The following is a 17,063-nucleotide window of genomic DNA, read 5'->3' as shown; positions in this document are numbered from 1 at the left end:
AGAGCTCTGAAAAAAATTAAGATATCACTTCAGTTTCTGAATCAGTTTCTCTGATTTTGCTATTTCTAGGTATATGTTTGAGTAAACTAAACATTGTTGATTTATTCTATAAACTATGGACAACATTTCTCCCAAATTCCAAATACAGTATTGGCATTAAAAACATTTATTTGCAAAAAGAAAAGGAGAAATGGCTGAATTAACAAAAAAGATGCAGAGCTTTGAGAAATCAAATAGTGCAAATAAAACAAGTTCATATTCATAAAGTTTTAAGAGTTCAGAAATCAATATTTGGTGGAAGAACCCTGGTATTTAATGACAGTTTTTATGCATCTTGGCATGTTGTCCTCCACCAGTCTTACACACTGCTTTTGAATAACTTTATGCCACTCCTTGTGCAAAAATTCAAGCAGTTCAGCTTGATTTGATTGCTTGTGATTATCCAAAGTCCTCTGGATTATACTCCAGAGTTTTTCAATTTGAAATCAAGGAAAATAATAATTTTTAAATGGTCTTTTTTTCCAGATATATAGGTCAACACAAAGTAGCACATAATAAAAAATTTTAATCAAGTAGAAATCTTAAAAGTGTGATGTGCAAATGTTGTTCAGCCCCCTTTACACTGAAACCCCTAAATAAAATCCAGTGCATTCAATTCAGTGCCTTCAGAAGTCACGTGATTAATTAATAGAGTCCAGCTGTGTGTAATTTAGTCTCAGTATAAATATAAAACACTGTTCTGTGAAGGCCTCAGTGGTTTGTTAGAGAACACTAGTGAACAAACGGCAGCATGAAGACCAAGAAACTCATCAGACAGGTCAGAGATAAAGTTGTGGAGAAGCTTAAAACAGGTTTATGTTTTAAAAATCCCATATCCCAAGCTTTGAACATCCCAATGAGCACTGTACAATCCATCATCCAACAGTGGAAAAAGTATTCTACAACTACAAACCTACCAAGACTTGGCCAGGGTCTACCTAAGCTGACAGATTGAGCAAGGAGAGCAACTGATCAGAGAAACAGCCAAGAGGCCCATGGTCACTCTGGAGGAGCTGCAGAAATCCTCAGCTCATATGGGAGAATATTTTCACAGGACAATTAGACAATTTTTAGACTATTTTTTTATGTCCTACTGTGGTGCGACTTCTTGTGAAACAGATCATTGTTTTTTACCAACCGCAGCTTATTTTTCTCCCGATTTAATGATTGTATAAAGCACGGGCTCCTTGGTTCCATTCCCTTCCGTGAAGTAAAATGTCTGCCATATTGTCAAATTTGCAACCAGAGCTTAGTAGAGACCAGAGGTGGAGCCAGACAGGCATAATTATTTGATGGTCCCACCCTTTCCTCCCAGAACATAAAGACTAAAAAAGCATAAGTAGTACAGTTCATGTATTTATTATGGATTTTTGACAGAGGGTATGTGCATGAGACTAGTAAATGGGGTTGTAATGAATTAGACTGGTATTGCTCAATTCTATGTATAAGATTTTGGACCGATTGCTATTTTTCTGAAGACAAATTGCTAACTTGTTTATCGCCTTATTTGTATCAATTTTGATTTGCTTGGATTTTTGAACTCTTTCTTTAATAACCAACATCAAAGATTAAAAATAACATAATTTGCATACTTTTCCCCTCAAAGTTCACATTTTGTAACTAAATGAACACACTGATATAAAATACTGACACAAGTGTGTTTTGTTTCAGATTCGCGTTCCGAGAAGTATACATTTTCACAGATAAGCTTCTTCTGAAGGATTCGTATTCTGTATTTTCCATTCCACCTTAAATGTCCAACAGAAATGGGGTGTGAGCTTAATGTTTTCTTAAATGTATGCAGGTAAATGTGTATGAATGCCTGTTTAGTTGCACAAAAGGTAAACATACTCTTAGAGTAAATGCGATTTAGTTTAGTTTAGTTTAGTTTAGACAATGGTAGGGGTGCAAAAGTGCATATTTTCATATGGAAGCATCAGGTTTTTTTTGTAATGCAGTTGCATGCAGAATATGCAGGATGTGCTGTTAGGATAAATACTGTATTTCTTCAGAATTTCCAGCCGGAAACAATAATGGTATTGTTTTAACCACAGTTGGTTTAGAAGTATTGCTTTGGAAACTGTAGTCTTGTTTGTCCCTCAGCAGATGGTTTGCAATTGCCCAAACCCTTATAAGCTGTATCTTGTGAGTGAGATTGAAGACTGGCCAGCAGGCTCATAGCATAACATTTCAAAAGCCATAGCACACAATACTAGTTCCTGTCCCATGACATATGGCATGTCAGGGTATAAGGTCTAATAGGGCTATGCTGTAATGTCTTCGTAAACCCAGAATGATTACAGGTGTGTAACCACGTCCATGTTTCCAGTCTTTTTCTAGCAGGGCAGCTAAGGACACAGACTTCCTGCAATTTACTGCACTTCCTGAGGGCATGCCAGGTGGCTATGTGGCATCTCTCCTGATCTTCACATGTGTTCGTTTTACTGATGAACTGATGACAAACACTCACACCTACCTGAATGCAGGAATTGTTTTTTCGGTTGATGTTCCTTTGAATAGCTGATGAGCAGATGTTGGAAAGATGTGATAGACTCACAGCTCAAACACTTTAAATGTTCCGACCAGAAATGCTAAAACGGCTAGTGACCATCATGTGCAATATGTTTACAGCCATGTTTAAAACTTTGATAAATTTAACATCTTTCTCGCCACATTTAACGTCTTTTATACCACATCTAAGCCGTATAGGCCTCTGCAAGTGAACATTCAGTACGGCCATTCACACCCTGGCCAGACATCTTATAGGAAGCGGAGCGTATATTTGTCACGAACCTGCTGCTCTCCATTGGGCGTGCTTTATTTAACCATGACAGATGCTGTACATTGCATCCCTTTCCGTTCGGCTTGTATGGGAATCTGTGCTGTCTGTGTTTTCTCAAACCATGCAGAAGTATTCTGCCTCCTGTAGTTTCATGAGTGAGTGCTGGTAAGGATAGTTTTTTATGTTATACTGTTTGTGTATCTTGTCGTCAAAGAGAAGATTGGTTTTTAAAACCCGCAGCTTATTTCCCACCAGATTGAAAACGTTTTTTTTTTAAACATGCTCTACGCTTAGGTTACCTCAGGTGGTTTTTTTCAGTCAGTTTTTTTTTGTTTTGTCTGTTATTTTTATTAATATTTTTGTGTCTGGCCAATGGCTGTGTATGGCATGGCATGGACGCCATGATTCCATTCCCTTCCATGTTGTCAAATTTGCAACCGGAATCTTAAGGCTGTGGCTCGACGCGCACCTCCTCGGAAATGTAACTACTCATCGCATGATTCAGACAGCCGCAGCTGTGATTGGTCCACCAGGCCTTATGTTCACGCCCACACATTGCTGCCTTTGCGCTTAAAACTGCACACAACATTATGGGTGATATTCCAGAGTTCAAAAGAGGACAAAAAAATGTAATGTTACATTGTCTATACAGGTCTGTTAAAAACACCTTCCATTTGCGGAACGTGTGAAATATACAGTAGACTAGTGCTAGTCATGTGAGCTGGTTGTTGGTAGGCTAAGAAAGCACATATGAAAAGCTGCAACTGAAGCACAGAAGAAAGAACAGATGAAGCTAAGCTAAGCTACTTATCTGTTGCCACATACAATAAGCCGTGTGTCTCCATCAGCCTTGCTTGAGCTATAATGTGTTAAATGAAGGGTAATCACATAAAAGAAAGAGGGAAACGGCACAATGTTCGCCAGTCCCCCCACCATTTGTCTGCTTTAGCGCTGAGGACATGTCGGACAGTAATTGAATTGGGTTCGCTCTGAACTAGCTGTGAAATCTTTTATTGGAGCCCTGTGGCTGTGAAGAGGAACACAGTTTGAACATTTACTTTTAGTCGAGTTACTTGGCCGTGAGCCGCAGTGACTCAGGGCGTCAGAAACATCCTGTAAATGCCAGTGATTGATTTTCATGGAGGAGATCCATTATTACATGCGCGTTTGATCATGCCTCGCCCCTCTGCTCGTATGATGCTTTGCGGTACCGGTAGGTTCTGTTGTTGTTCAGTAGGCTTGTCTGAGGCTGCGGCGACTCGGTCACTCTGTCCTTGGCCTCCTTCCACACGCAGCTTCATGCCTTACTGTAGATATTCCTTCCACTATCTGTCTTCTAAAATGGAAGCTGAAGCTGCTTTGTTGAGAGGGCTTTGCCAGGCTGGTTGTCAGTCTGTTTTTTTTATTTAGCATTGTAACTGGGGGTGGGCAATGTGGCCTTACAATAGTATCACAATATTTCAGAATACTATAGTTCTACAGCAAGTTTTACTTTACTTAGTATATAAACACATTTAAGTCTCTAAAAATGTCATGCTCTAGTGCCTTCTCTAGCCATGTTCATTCTTAAAACTGTCCATTTGTCCTGCTTTCGTGATGGGTCTGGATTTTTCACGATAGAAAATGTTTTAGTAGCTGACATCGATTTCAATTTTAGACATTTTAATATCATGCAGAACCCAACCGAGGCCTGCACTGAGAGACCACTTAATGATGATGTTTTTCCTTTATTTTACCAAATTGAAAACCTCTTGAATGTAATCTATAGTAAGACATGATCACAAGTGTGTGTGTGTGTGTAAAAAAAAATCAAATGCAAAACTGTTTACATGAACACAGTCATTTCAGCCTGGTTATTCTAGGTAAGCTGGTTATAATACACATTACCAGAATTAGGTCCTGCTGCGTAAAAACAACATGCCATTAAATCCTATTATAACAACAGTTTATTACACATCGCACCTTTTTCAAAGTCTGTATCAGATAAAATCATCAGCACTGTAGGTGTATAAACAAAGGCAAGGCAGGTTCATAAACATTAGTAGTGGACACTCATAAAAATCACTGTTCCTTATGGCAGAAACATGTGACAGATAAGGTAATGGGCAAAACCACTGAGGTATTTCAGTGCAATGCCATTTACACACCTGCTTGAAAAGTACAATAGTACAATAATGGTTGCATCATTGTGCTATTATGGCAAGAGAGAAGGACTTATTTTACCAAAGCTGTAATATTAATATTACACAATTTTTATGACGTGTAAAACAAAGACGAATACAAAATACATTTTGAAAAAATGCTGCATTTTATTTACCTCTGAAGTGGGATTGTTGGAGCAGGGAATTGTGTCACCCCTGAACTGATAGCGTTTCAGTTAAATTACAAAAATAATAATAATAATAATTCCAAGGAATTGTACATACTGATGGCTGACACTGGCCATGCTACTTTTAAATTCATTGATTTAAGGTTATGTTTAATTATTTATATTAGTTTCAATAGATGTGTTGTTTTATTTTACATATTAAGTTTAAAAAGAGGGGTTTAAACTGTGACCCGTCTTTGTAAGGACCAGAGTAATGTCAGATATCGGCATTGGCCCAGAATTCCTACATCGGTGCATCCCTAAAATAGAATTAAGAAGTCTGTATGTTCATGCATAATGCAGCACACAAACATTTGACTGACCTTTGGATGTGTGAACCAAGAGAAATGAATTATGGTTATGCCTCTTATCGTAAACCTTATTAGTGAACACTTGTTTTTATTTTTACAGGAGCTATGCCCACTGTGCTTTTGTAATGGTGGAGTAAAGCTCATTTTGTAGACAAAATTTAACATAAATTGGTAGCAAGCCCAACAATTCTTAACCATATACAGTATGTATGCAACTTTGTAGTTTTATAAATCACAGTTTATTTGAATTTGAATTAGGAAGACATTGATGTATTTTCTATTTAAAGCGTTGTGTTGTACAGTCCCTGATGTCATATCACTGTAGCAAATAAGCTTATTAAATAAGATTCAGCAGAAATCTCTGTTCCTGCAGTACTTTGAAGTATCCCTGGAATAAAATGATGTCATGTCTCCAGGCATTATCCACCCTAATTCTGAAAAGCTACATTTAGACTGAGTCTCCTGAAACTTTTCTCATGAACAAAATGACTAGTGGTTATTCGAGGGCTATTTAAGTGTATTTATTGTTTAACTCAATCATCTACTAGAATATCTTACTTTGAAATGTTCTTACTTGTAAACTGTGTGAGTGAGCCATTTACTCATCTCCCATTGCACTTCAGTCCCCAGATCTTTGTGTAATGCAGTACTGTTACAAATTAACCATTAGTCAACAATGAAATTTGTAGTCAACATTGTTGATTATGTCAAATAACTGTTTCAGCCCTATATGACTCCTCCTATCAATAGTGATGCCCCAACACCATGAGAACGAAGACTAGCACATGCCTCCTCCTGTACATGTAATTCAGCCACCGCCTCTTTTTGAACTGCTGCTCATGTAGCATTGCTGAGTAGAATCACAGTTCTGATACATCAGCTCACAGACGCCTTGTGCTGATCGACATCACCCTTTGGAGTGAGGTGGGGAGAGAGTGCCATCTACCCACCCAGAGAGAACAAGAACTACTATTGTGCTCTCTCAGGGCTCCGGCAGCTGATGGCAAGCTGCATGAATGGGATTCGAACCAACGATCTCCTGATCATAGTGGCACCACCTTAGTCTACTGGACCACCCCGATGTGTCTCAGTTTTAATCTTGAGTTTTAGTTTCAGGTCTATTTTTGTTCTTTATAGCAGTTTGCGCATAATTAAAAGTTAATCAGTCATATTTAAGCTAAATGCATTTTTAAGCATTTTTTTTTGTGTGAAATAGAGATTAGTGTTTCATTGGCAGCCTTTGTGGAAAGTGGTGGTAATGCTAAACTGGCCGATAATACTTTGTTAGTCACCCTTTATAGGCCAGAGTAAATGAAAATGAACACAGCCTGTGGCGTGGGAGGAAGTAGAAGGTTGTGTTTTTGGATTTAGTTGTAGACCAACCCTAAAAACTTGGCAACTTTTTTTATAATAATAGAAACTTTCAAGACTTAAAAATAAAAACATTGAATAGTTGATGTAGTAGAAATATCATGATGTTTTTTTTTTTTTGCTATATTCTGGTTTTGATACATCAGCTCACAGACGCCTTGTGCTGATCGACATTACCCTTTGGAGTGATGAGGGGAGAGAGAGCGCCATCTACCCACCCAGAGAGAGGGAAGACCAATTGTGCTCTCTTAGGGCTCCTGCAGCTGATGGCAAGCTACATGAACGGGATTTGAACCAGTGATCTTTCAATCATAGCGGCCACGACTTAGTCCGCTTGATCACTCGGAGCCCTGATGTGTCTCAGTTTTTTAAAGCATTTTTAAGCTTTTGTTAATAGAGATTAGTGTTTCAGTGGCAGCCTTTGTGGAAAGTGGCGGTAATGCGAAACTGGCCTATGGTACTTTGTTATTCACCCTTTATAGGCTACAGTAAATGAAAATGAACACAGCCTTCGACGTAGAAGGAAGTGGAAGGTTGTGTTTTTGGATTTGCTCCAAAAACACAGCAACTTTTCAACTTTTTTATAATAATAGAAACTTTCAAAAATTAAAAATAAAAACATTTTTTAGTAGTAATAAATATCATGTTTTTTTTGCTATATTCTGGTTCTGATATATCAGCTCTCAGATGCCTTGTGCTAATCAGCATCACCCTTTGGATGAGAGAGCATGTAAAGAGAGCGCCATCTACCCACCCAGAGAGAGCAATAACTTCTGTTGTGCTCTCTCAGGGCTCCTGCAGCTGATGGCAAGCTACATGAATGGGATTCGAACCAGCGATCTCCTGATCATAGTGGCAGCATCTTAGTCCACTGGATCACTTGAAGCTCTTATATGTCTTAGTTTTAATCTTAAGTTTTAGTCTTGACTGAAAAATGCTAATCAGTCATATTTAAGCCAATTTTTTAAAGCATTTTTCAGCTTTTGTTAATAGAGATTAGTGTTTCATTGGCAGCCTTTGTGGAAAGTGGCGGTAATGTGAAACTGTCCGATGGTACTTTGTTATTCACCCTTTATAGGCTACAGTAAATGAAAATGAACACAGCCTTCGGCGTAGAAGGAAGTAGAAGGTTGTGTTTTTGGATTTGGTCCAAAAACACAGCAACTTTTCAACTTTTTTATAATAAAAGAAACTTTTAAGAATTAAAAATAAAAACATTTAGTAGTAGTAATAAATATCATGATGTTTTTTTTTGCTATATTGTCTCTTTAGGCCTTTTCCCAGACACTTTCAAAGCTCAGCTTTGGGCTGTGTGTAAGAATCACATGAATGCGAGAACAAGGCCGGCTTTTGAAATCCGACAGTTTCTCTCTCTCCAGCATTAAAAACTATAAAGTCCTCAGACTAGCATGGCACTGCTGGGGGGAGGGAGGATTTCTCACATATGTGTGTGTGTGTGTGTGTGTGTGTCTGGCTGTCTCTGGGTAGATGAATCGGATAATCCCATGATCTGCGTGACCTCCTTTTATTCAGCATGCGTGTAGCGGGACGCTATTGGTTGAACACAGGAGTTTGTGAGCACAGGCCCAGCTGTAATGTGAGTATTATATAACCACCTCTGTTAAAAGAGAAAGAGAGAGAGGAGTGAGGCGGTTAAGCGAATGAGAGTGAGGGAATGGCTGAGGGAGGGGAAGTGGAGAGAGAAAGACAGACAGACAGACAGAGAGAGAGAGAGACAGGGAAAGGGAAAGGGCAGGGCTTGGCAGCTGGAGGAAAGAGCAGCCCTGATGTGCTCTCACAGTAAAAAGACCCATGAGAATGCGTTTCAGGCAAACACTGAGCTGAATAACCTAAGATCTTCCTTCAGGGGATGTCGCAGCCCTGCTCTTTATCCTCAAGCATCTGCAGACGAGAGGAGATTGTGAATTACAGGCTGTAAATATATCAGCATTGCTGATATTTTTTTTCTCACTGTTGCCTTTTTTGGTTGCATTTTCTTTGGTTGCACGTAGTGGCTGCCCAAACTCCAAACACTGAAACTAATATTAGACCTGGTCATGGAGTTTCCCTGCTCATTCTAAGTATATATATCCAGCTCTGGAGAAAGAAATAAGAGACAAATTTCTTTGATTTTAACAAATAGAAACCTCTGGAATATAATCAAGAGGAAGATGAACAAGCTGAACAGCTTGAAGTTTTGCACCAGGAGTGGCATAAAGACATCCAAAAGCAGTGTGTAAGACTGGTGGAGGGGAACATGCCTGAGGGGCCATGAACATGGGGGGGCCTGGGGGAGATGGGGGGACCTTGTAAATGGGGGAGAAAATCGGATAAAAAAAAAAATAGAAATAAAATTAAAAAAAGATATTTCCTTCAAGCTTTAAGTGTTGAAATATTTAAGTGTGGCTATGGTTACTGCTCTTGAAGATTATTTGCACTTTTTATGGAGTTTTATCACTTGTGCTGAGTAAATGACTCCGCACCCATGATCGCTTCTGGGCGACGAAAGGATCTTTTTTTTGAGCTGTGGAACGATTGCACAATTCCAATTCCGTCTCTTTCTATGTAAATAATTGCTCTTTGCTGTTGTTTTTCTGTTTTACTTGAATAAAAACTTTCATACAGTGAGGAACAGCAGCAGGAGCTCCTCAGATAAAGTAGTGTTCTCGTTTCTCTCCATACAGGACATAGCGACACATGTATTTGACTCCACAGCTTTATGTGAAAAAAGCATACCGGTTTTAATTTATCCTCCGGTATACCGAATGAGGCAGTATACCATTCAGCACTAGCATGCCGTTACAGACTTTCCTTATTTTTATTAAATGTGGGGATTTAAGATTCAGTTAAATAAATTATTTCATAGCAATAAGTTGTGTTTTAGCCCCAGAAAGCACCTGAATGCACCTTTTTATTTCACACTGAGAGATGTGAGGATTACATTTCTAACAAGTTCTCTCCAGAACATAAGTCAGTGTATAAACTAGGTTACTCTTGCAGGGCGAAGCTGAGAGGACTTCACCTGACGTAACAGGCTGTGACTTAATCTAGGTGTCTGTGGTGATCTCTCAAAAGGGGGGGGGGGGGGGTGGATAGGGGAGGCAGGGTTTTCTCGTCTTTCAGACACCCTGGTTCAACAGCTTAGCTTCCTCCGTTGTGGCCTGGAGGCCTCTGATGAGCCGACTTGTCATCTGATCTGACTCTTAAAGTGATGTAAACTATATACACCCGCAGCAGACGGTTTGCGACAGTGTTTGTTGAACAACAGCGTTGATAAAAGATCAGCCTGAGGAGGATCTAAAGAGCACAAAGATCAAGAGCGATCAGATTGAAATGTGAGATTGTGTACTTTTCAATGTTTTGATATTCTCACGAATTTATGAGACCCGCCTTTTCAGGTACTAAAGGCAAAAAAGGCACAGCCTGTTGTTTTGTGTTTGTGTGTGTGTGTTTGTGAGAGTGAGAATTGGTGATGTAAAACCATCTAGGTAGTGAAATTATACTGAATTCTTATGCTACACACATCTGATTAGATTGCCAGCTCTTGCAAAGTGTGGGTCATGTGGAGGAAAGCCTGGCAGCATTTTTACGTGTAGGTGGCAAAATGGAAACTGATTACAGAGGCGTGTGTGTGTTTGTGTGTATGTGTGTGTGCAGCATGACAAAAAATTTCCACACCATTTACTGCTAAGTCCTCAAACCTAACCCCAAGACCTGCAGGGGAAAGCAAACAAATGCTGCAAGTTCAAAATGCTGCCAGATTATTCCACCTTATCTGCGGACTTTAAGGTGCCTGCCCTATTTCTGACATTGCAGTGCATTTCTTATTACCATAACCATATCAAAATATTTAGAGTGTACACATTTGATAGTTACCGCTCTTGAAGTTTATTTGCACCTCAGATCCAGAGTTTTATAGAATTGTATCACTTTTGGACTCCATATGTCTCTTTCTGAGTGAAAAAGTTTTCTATTTTTCTCAAAAAAAAAACATTCATACTGCGTTCATACTACAGTTATTACACGTATTAGCATAACTATACCAACATATTTAGAGTGTACACATTTTATAGTTACTGCTCTTGAAGTTTATTAGCACCTCGTATCCAGAGTTCTATAGAATTGTATCAGTTGCACTGAATAAGTGATTCTGCACTCATGAGCATTTCTGGGCTCGTCTGGGTAATGATTGCGTAATTCCTTTCTGAGTCTTTTTCTGAGTGAATATTTGCTGTTTGCTGTTGTTTTTCTATTTTACTCGAAAAAAAAAAAACATTCATACTGTGAGGATTACATTGAGTGTACACATTTTATAGTTACTGCTCTTGAAGTTTATTTGCACCTCATATCCAGAGTTTTCTGGAATTTTATCACTTGCGAAGAATAAATAATTCTACATTTATGATTTACGTTTCTGGGCTCATCTGGGGACTGATTGCTCAATTCTATTAGTCTCTTTCTGAGTGAAAAATTTGCAGTTTGCTGTTTTACTCGAATACAAACATTCATACAGTGACATACATGACTACAGCAGCCCTTATTACCATAACCTTGTGAATTATAGTGCTTTCCATTGTATTTTTTATACTGTTATTAGTCTCTCAACAATAAACAACTACAGATATATTTTCTCTACATTTCTGCGTAAATTTGTCTCAGAACATTTGTTTGATTTCTTCCAAATCAAGCAAATGAGACAAAAAAAAAAAAGAAGTTGAGGAAGACGATCCAATAATCCTTTGTGCATCTGTGAATGTGTGAACCTTTGTTTCAGTTTCTGGTTTGACCCCATTGTGCAGCAATAACTGAAACTAAACGTTCATATGCAGTAACTGTTGATTAGTTTCTGAACATCACCTTATTGTAGCCCCTTCCTCTGTATAAAACCACTTAAACCACTCTGGGATGTTGGTGGGTTTCCTCCTGTGAACTGCTCAATTCAGCTCCTTCCACAACATTTTTATTGAATCAGGTGTGTGCTCTGGGTCATTGTCTTCCTGCATGACCCATGTTCCCTTGGGTTTCAGCTCACAGACAGATTTGTGAGTTGTGACATTTTCCTTCAGAATCCGCTGGCATAATGAATGGGAAATGTATTGTTTAATCAACCTTGGCAATCCGCTTCTGCCCAGATGCAGCTTAAGACAGGCTTAAACCGTGACATGTCCACCACCATTGTTTTACAGGTGCAGTAAGGTTTTTACTAGGGGTGTGACAAGATCTCGTGGCACAAGATCTCGCAAGATTAAAACGTGACGATATTTCTCGTCAAGCTTTAACCTGTCTCGCGGGGAAAAAAATAGTTTAGTGTGGACTTTTGAGCGGGATCTGGCAACACAGCAGGAGTGCAAGTCCGGGGGGAGGGGGTGGAGAAGATACGTTCTGTCATTACTAGCCCACCTCGCTCTGCAAAACCAGCAAGCTGATTGGCTGTTTCTCCTGAGAGAAAATTTATTTGAGGCTTTCTTTTGGCGCCCCCTGTAGTGCAGCGCCGCTATGCACTTCAAGTATAGTCCTAATATGACTGGTTATGGTTATGCATAGTTAAATTACAAGAGATTAAAAAATTACAAGAGACAAAAACACAAACCATAGTCTTAATATGACTGGTTGTGGTTTGCACGTATTGTTTGCACTATATAATCACTATATAATTTTTTTTTCAATATACATTTTTTTATTCTTGTTCTTATTTCTATTTCTTATAAAATGTGTGAGAGAAATCAGTATGTTAAGTTTGCAATTAAGTTTAAAATATATATTTTAAAGGGCTCACAAAATTCAGTTTCTGAATAAGTTTCTCTGATTTTGCTGTTTATGGTTATATGTAAAATAAAATGTGTTTGAGTAAAATATTTTTTTTGTTTTATTCTATAAACTACGTACAACATTTCTCCCAAATTTCAAATAAAAATATTGTAATTTCGAGCATTTATTTGCGGAAAATGATAAATGGCTGAAATAACAAAAAAGATGCAGAGCTTTCAGACCTCAAATTTGTAAAGTTTTAACAAAAATCAATATATGGTGGAATAACCCTGTTTTTTAATCACGGCTTTCATGCATCTTGGCATGTTCTCTCCACCAGTCTTACACACTGCTTTTGAATAACTTTACTCCACTCCTGGTGCAAAAATGTAAGCAGTTCAGTTTGGTTTAATGGTTTGTGATTATGCATCTTCCTCTTGATTATATTACAGAGGTTTGGTAAAATCAAATTTCGTATAGTCTCTCTTTATTTTTAAGTTTTCTCTTATTCAGCTCTCCCATAGCTGAAACAGGGCCAGGCTCGTAAAAGTCACTGCCAGATTTACTATGACGTAAAAGCAAATATCACTGCAGTGAAATGTTTGCTTTGTTTGCTCTTTCATAAATGAATATTACCTGTGTTTTACTGTTGGGGTGGTATAAACTCAGACTGCTTTGTGTCATCAGAGGGGGAAACCACTCCACTTGTAGAGAAAAAAATATTCTTTGATATTTAAATAGAAGTGAAAGGAAATTACAGGTCACACTGACTTGACACAGCTTTAATATAAAATGTCAACACCAGTCTATTTTGATACCATTCTGCCTGAAGGAAGGCCTGAATACAGTACCTGTCAACAGTTTGAACACACCCGTCACATTTAGTACTTTTTCTTCATTTCTTTTATTTATTACATTGTTGATTAATAATGAATACATCTATACTATGAAGGAACACATGTAATTATGTAGTCAACAAAAACACTTTTACTGTTGAACACAATGAACGCAATGCATTTGATTATATGCAAGTAGACAATTAGAAGTTAGCCTTAGCATTTGTTTGTTTAGATAGCAGGAGGCAGGCTACCTTTCTCTGTCACATGTGATCTACAGTGGTTTTCTGTGCTCTTGATATGGCTTTTTTTAATGTAGTACTCGCAAAATGCAGCATCGTGCGCTGTACTGCATTGAGGAATCAAACTCAGATTGCTCAGGGTCATGAAGCATCTGCGTGCATGAACGTGCGCTCGTGGCATCAGTGTGGAACGGGATGTATGTTCAGGGTTCGTACGGTCCTAAAAAGGTAGTTAGTTACATTAATAAACCTAAATAGCTTCTTTGAATCTTACCACTATTTTCATTGTGAACATAAAGAAATATAAAAAATAGAAGGGAAAAAGAAAATGTACATAGATGTAAAACTGGACAAATGACTATTACTGTATTTCTTATACTATAAAGCACATCTAAACACTTTAAACTCTTAAAACATGTTTAAAAATGCGTGCGCCTAATAATCTGGTAGGCCTATGAATTCTAGCAGTAAGGTTGTATGTAGCAGTAAAGCCACTTCGCTAAAGTACTGCGTTATGAAGTAGTTTGAATAAAGTTGCTAACCACAGTAGCACTGTTGAGCGGCATTTACTAGCGCTAAGTGCTGCTAACTACGGCTAGTGCTGCTAACTGCTCTAAATTATGGGAAATCTAAGCTTACTGTAAATAAACGGAAGCGCTTTACTCACCCAATTAAACAGTTTTCAGGAGAGAAATGTGTGTAGATTAACATCCAACACTCGATTGACTTGAAAAAAAAATGTTTTTTTTTTTACTTCCCAGTGGCGAGACCTGCTGAATTAGAAGGGAAACATGGCGACACCCTTGTTCCTTACTATTGTTGCTCACAATGTGCCTTGCGTAAAAAATTAGACCAGAAAACAGACGTTCATTTATAGTGTGCCTTATAATATGGTATAATATGATTCTAGTGCAAAAAATACGATAGCTCTCTAAACACATTTAATTACTTACAAGTTAGGATTTGACACATTTTATTATTGAAGATCATGTGCCAGCATAGTTTTAAAAATGTTTTTAGAAAAACTAACATCTTTTCATCCTTTTAGTTGATCAATTGATTTTTAGTGTTGTCATGGAAACGTAATGAAAAAGTAATGGAAACGTGTTACATTGCAAATGTTCTTTTCAACTTAAAACAAGGGTAATGTATCTTTCTATCTTTTCTCCTCTCATTGTCTTCCTTATTTCTCTCTCCTCTCACTGTCTGTACTTCTTTTATTCTATGTGTTGTAACTTTCCTTTAAACAGTTTAAACCAGCTTTTAAAATGTATGAGGTTCCTCAAAGTAGCTATTGCTGAGCTTGGATAAGAGAGGTGGGATAAATTGAAAGTTCAGTTATTTTTCAGTACTGCTGTTTAGAAGAAAATTAGACTTAGACTTGTACTTGCATGGTTTACAGGGAGGGTTCACAGGACCAGGGAAACAATTGGCATCGTAGATTGATTGATTGATTGATTGATTTTGAATTTTGGTTATGTAAATGTTTGAGGCTATAAACTGCTCACTGTCCAATACAGTAGACATCCCTAGATAAACATTTACTTTTGTCCAAAATAGCATTCTTTAACTTGACCCCTCTGCCCCTCTGTGTCTCCTCACTTCACTTCTCTGTTAGCTGTGTGATTATGATGGGCGCTCAAGAAATACAGCACCTAAAGTTAGCATGAGCCATACCCTGCGCTAATATTATCTGACATTTCCTGTGAAAGACATGCTGTACTTGATTTAGCAACAATTTCTTCTATTCTGTTTCTAAGTCAGTTCTACAGTCATGATGTTGGACATAATAGCAAAGATGTGTTCTCGCCATTCAAAGACGTTTGAAAGTCAGAGCGGGCCGCAGGGCGGCGCGGGGGGTGGGTGAAATGATTTGCATTGCCGCGAGCTTGGCCCAAATTCCAGGCATAGTTACTAAAGCGAATCTGGCATGGCTTTCTGCCAGCGTCCAGCTTGCCGTCCTCTTTCATAAATGGTGTCATCTTTCCATTCCAGACCAGGCCAGACTGCCTGTGACCTGAGTTCAGGTCAGACGTGTTGGAGCTACCTTGGGGTTTGTGTCGAACATAAACATAGTCTTTCCTAACAAGAGCCGCGGCGACGCTCGGGTGTTAGAATATCCTCTTCCTGAAAGCATTATCTGCCTGCGTTGTGGTATTTCAGACATTCGGGTGGGGATTAGAACCGTGACACGGAAATCTTTATCTTTCTCTGCTTTAAATATTATCCTGTCAGCCCAATGATAGACGGCGAGCTAAACAGTACACATCACATGACTGCGTGTATGTGTGTGTCTGGTACTGTACTAGCCACAAAGGAACATTGGAGTGGCTGTTTGGCTCAGATTGAATTGCGTATTGAACGCCAAAATGGGACTGCACAGCTGTCCATCATGCTTTGCTTTAAGTGGCTTCACTGCATCATGTTGACTGCTGTAATAAACTGTCTGTAGAGGCTTTTACTGACACCTTCTGCAGTACATGTTGCAGTCAGGTCAGTAAGTATTTGTACAGTGATATTTTTTTAAATGTGATGCTGTAATGTAATCAATTAAAATATGATTGATATGTAAACTTTAGGCTTAAGGCATTAAACAGTTTAATAACAGACACACACACTTAAACTAAAAATCTTATAAGAGATGCTTACATATTCATACATTTAACAAGATCAAAACATTGTTTTTAGCTTCCTTGGGACATGGCCAAAGTCATCGTTCGGGGTTAATCAGGGTTGGGTACTGTTTTAAAATTTCCAATACTGTCAGGATGGCCCGGCACAACAGAGACAAGTGCAGATGTAAAACAATGCAGATTTTATTTCCAAAAAATATACTATATTCCATATAAGTATGTACAGGTTGACCCTAAGCGGTCTTCAGCACAGTGATGGTGTGTCGACAGTGATGTGGATGAATCATTAGAAGTAGAGCCAGACTTTAGAACACTTTGACATGTTAAACCCTCTGTGTGTGCTGTCTGCATTTCTGTACACACTTGTGCACACTTGTTGACATGTTTTTTTTTTTACCTTGATGTGCATGCTCTCTGCGTATGGCACATTTATTTGCGTTTCATGCAAACCATTGAAAATAAGCATAATTTTTTTTTTTACCTTTCGGAACACGGCGGTACTGAAAAAATACTGGGGTGGGCGTAAACACGAGGTAACCACATGGCCTACATGGCCTTGTAAACACAGCAGCAGACAGAAAGCTGTGGAACTCCGTCCAGCATAGTTTTGTGCGGACATTTCCAGTTAAAGCCAAATTAATGCTTTTAATCCAAGAAAAAACTCTTATTTACATGTTAAAAGCCATTTAAATGGCAGATTAAAGGGTCAATTATTGTTGTTTCGCTGTTTTTA

The 17,063-nt window shown here is 38.4% G+C and overlaps 1 protein-coding gene across 2 annotated transcripts in view; it reads left to right on the top strand.

Moving 5' to 3' along the window:
- Positions 1 to 17,063, top strand: part of LOC103044415 (glucocorticoid receptor) — a 96,310-nt gene that overhangs the window by 37,068 nt on the left and 42,179 nt on the right. The window lies entirely within an intron of this gene.

This window comes from Astyanax mexicanus, chromosome 17 (assembly GCF_023375975.1).
Source record: "Astyanax mexicanus isolate ESR-SI-001 chromosome 17, AstMex3_surface, whole genome shotgun sequence".
NCBI classification, from domain to species: domain Eukaryota; kingdom Metazoa; phylum Chordata; class Actinopteri; order Characiformes; family Acestrorhamphidae; genus Astyanax; species Astyanax mexicanus.
This window is presented reverse-complemented; position numbering and strand designations above follow the sequence as displayed.